Source organism: Microtus ochrogaster, chromosome 1 (genome assembly GCF_000317375.1).
Source record: "Microtus ochrogaster isolate Prairie Vole_2 chromosome 1, MicOch1.0, whole genome shotgun sequence".
NCBI classification, from domain to species: Eukaryota; Metazoa; Chordata; class Mammalia; order Rodentia; family Cricetidae; genus Microtus; species Microtus ochrogaster.
This window is the reverse complement of record NC_022009.1, coordinates 73,299,631-73,303,196: the sequence shown is the minus strand read 5'-3', so window position 1 is coordinate 73,303,196 and position 3,566 is coordinate 73,299,631. Positions and strand designations below refer to the sequence as shown.

At 41.0% G+C, this 3,566-nt stretch overlaps 1 pseudogene; it reads right to left on the bottom strand.

The window, feature by feature from the left end:
• Positions 1–1,045: 1,045 nt before the first annotated feature.
• LOC101980565 lies at positions 1,046–3,332 on the bottom strand (annotated as a pseudogene).
• Between the last annotated feature and the right edge of the window lie 234 nt (positions 3,333–3,566).

Here is a 3,566-nt window from a genome sequence, read left to right as displayed (position 1 = left end):
CTTTTGTCTACTTGCCCAACATGACCTTCCTTTTTTGAATTATAGAGTGCACCTCTCAATTGATTTTTGCATTGATATACTAAGCTATTCTTTTTTTTTTTTTTTTGATTTTTGAGACAGGATTTCTCCATAGCTTTTGGTTCCTGTCCTGGAACTAGCTCTTCTAAACCATGCTGATGAACACACAAAGATTCACCTGCCTCTGCCTCCCGAGTGCTGGGATTAAAGGCGTGTGCCACCACCGCTCGGTTCAAGCTATTCTTTTTTGAAACCAAATTGTTTATTTATTTAATTGAGCTATACATTTTTCTCTGCTACCCTCCCCTCCTCTCCCTTCCCATTCAAACCTCTCCCATGGTCCCCGTGCTCCCAATTTACTCAGGAGATCTTGCCTTTTTCTTCTTCCCATGTAGAATAGATCCATGTATGTCTCCCTTAGTGTCCTCACTGTTTAGGTTTTCTGGGATTGTGAATTTTAGGGTGGTTTTCTTTGCTTTATGTCTAAAAGCCACTTATGAGTGAATACATATTTTATTTGCCTTTCTGGATCTGGGTTACCTCACTCAATATGATGTTTTCTGGATCCATCTATTTGCCTGCAAATTTCAAGATGTCATTTCCCAGAAAATTAGGAAACAACCTTCCTCAAGACAGAGCAATACACCTTTTAGGTACATACATAAAGGATGCTCAATCTACCATGAGGACATGTGCTCAGCTATGTTAATAGCAGCATTGTTTGTTATAGCCAGAAGCTGGAAACAACCTAAATGCCTCTCAACCAAAGAACAGATAAGGAAAATGTGGTACATTTATGCAATGAAGTACTACATAGCAGAAAGAAACACTAAAACCAAATATTTAATATTTTCATTAAGTCATTTCAGTACAGTTTCAAACAGATGCCTACTGGAAGACAATGTCCAAAAGCTCTGAAGAAGCAAGTTTCCAGAAAAGAAGTAAAGAACACCAATGTGATCATCTTACAGTCCAGCCACAGTCCTTCTGTCTATAATAATACCAATGGCTTGCCTTATGCCGATTATCACATATTTAGTATATCATTAATTTTCAGAACACTTTTTAAAGTTTCAGTTGCTTGGGTCAAAGCACTGACTAACACTAACAGAAGCTGGGAAATCAATCCAACAAAATGTTGGGAAATTCCAACATTTGAGACATTAATGCTCGTAGTTTTTTCTTCTTGGGCATGCCAGTATTTTAGTTTTGTTGCTATGGAAATGGGTTTAGCATTTTTAGCTAGTGTAAATGGAATGACTTCCATAGCATCTGCAAAGCCTGAACACAGCAGGATTCTACACTACTTGTTCATAAGTAATCAGCCAACTCTAGCTCTGGAGTACCACATCCTGCAATAAGAGTTATCTTCTTATTACACAGAGATCATCATGAATGGAGCACATAGCTTCTTTTTTTTTTTTTTTTTTTGATTTTCGAGACAGGGTTTCTCCGTAGCTTTTGGTTCTTCCTGTCCTGGAACTAGCTGGAGCTAGACCAGGTTGGCCTCGAACTCACAGAGATCCGCCTGCCTCTGCCTCCCGAGTGCTGGGATTAAAGGCTTGTGCCACCAACGCCCAGCAAGCACATAGCTTCTTCAATCACTAGTTTGTTAGAATCAGAACAAAAATTACAACTGTTTTGTGTGGGCTTGTGCAATCTGGGCTTGTAATCTTGAATAGTTTTCCAGAGCCACTTAAATTGGCTTCCTCCACTAGATCAGGGGAACCCAGCATGTCAGTGGTAAACTGGTCAAAATTAGCAACAAGTTTAGTTCCAGATTTCCTACAGATGAACTCAGTGTCTTCTCTTTCAGTATCCTTAAGAACCATAACCTTCATCTCATTCAGAAAATGTAGTGAAATGTCACTAAGCACACCATCTTAAGACTTGTGGATGAGAAGGACATTACATCCATTTTTCTAAATCTACTTCACCAGATTTAAAATATAGGCTCTCTCTTCTCTAAAGCACTTGATCCATCTGGGCATAGTCAGATACTGATTGCCCTTTGATTATCTGCATCTGTTTGAGGAACAGCAAAGAAAGTGAATAAGCCCAATTGTACCCTTTTCAACTTTAGTTAAGGCATTATTTGGCACTGGAATGGGACAGACTACCAGCTCAGAGGCATCCATTGCTCCACCAAGCTTTTTAACTTGTTTTAATATTTCTAATATCTGCACTGATAGCCATACCTGTGTCAAGCACTTTCATCACTGCATTGACACTCATTGGAGAGAGTAGATTTGAAGACTGAGAGACAGCCTTTGAATTGAATTAAGTGGTTGCACTATTTAAAAATTTTTCTCAGTTTCTCAGTTACATATAGATCAAGACATGCCATTAAAAAGTTCAAGACCCTTTTCCAAAGCTTTTTATAATGGCTCAGAAATTATGCTTGGATGAATACCTTGCTGCAGAAGCTTGGTACAGGAATCTAAGAGAGAGCCAGCAATGATGATTGCTGACATGGTTCCAAGTCATCCTGCTTCTAAGTCTTGAGCTTTAGACAGCTCCACCAACATTACTATTGCTGGGTCCAATACTTCTAAGTCTTGAGCTTTAGACAGCTCCACCAACATTACTATTGCTGGGTCCAATACTTCTAAGTCTTGAGCTTTAGACAGCTCCACCAACATTACTATTGCTGGGTCCAATACTTCTAAGTCTTGAGCTTTAGACAGCTCCACCAGCATTATTATTGCTGTGTCAATACTTGAACCTGTTTCAGAATGGTGGCACCATCATTTCTGATGGCTACATCGCCTTTTGTTGTGGGAGCTGTGGGCTGCATTCCTGCCACCCAGCTCCTGGCTGCCTGGCTAACTTATGCCCTGAAATAACAACACACAAACTGTATTCATTTAAACACTGCCTGGCCCATTTCTATTAATGTGTGTAGCACCGAGGTGCGCTTACCGGGAAGATTCTAGCCTACGTCCATCCTGGTTTGGATCTTCATCGCGTCTGCCCCAGAGAGGAGAGCTATGGAGTCTGAGCTCACTTCCTCTTCCTCCCAGCATTCTGTTCTGTTTACTCCACCCACCTAAAGGCTGGCCTATCAAATGGGCCAAGGCAGTTTCTTTATTGGCCAATGGCCTTGCTCCATCAGCCTTTTCCATCTTGAATCATTTTGTCTAATCCCTGAGGTCCAAGGCTTGTTCTAACAGCATCAGGAAACTGCTTTGGCCACAGAAATGTTTGCTGAACTGCATCTGGGCCCACTTGTCACAGTCTCTGTAGGAACATTTCCAGTAGGTTCTGGGCCCAGGAGCAGGAACCTGGGTTTGGGGAGCTACATTCCCCAGCATGGCAGCCTTGGTGACATCTGTTTGGGTTCATGAGAGCTGGTGGACATGAATTCTAGCCAGAGGCAGAGCAAGAGTCTCTAACCACCTCCTCCTTGATGTCTCTGAAAGCCTACTCTTAAGCTTTTCAAGCACACTTTCATGCAAATAACTGTTTGATCTCACAATGGTCCTAAGAAAAAGAGAATAATTATTAGAATAGTTACTTTATCATAATGGAAAGTAAAACTTGAGCTG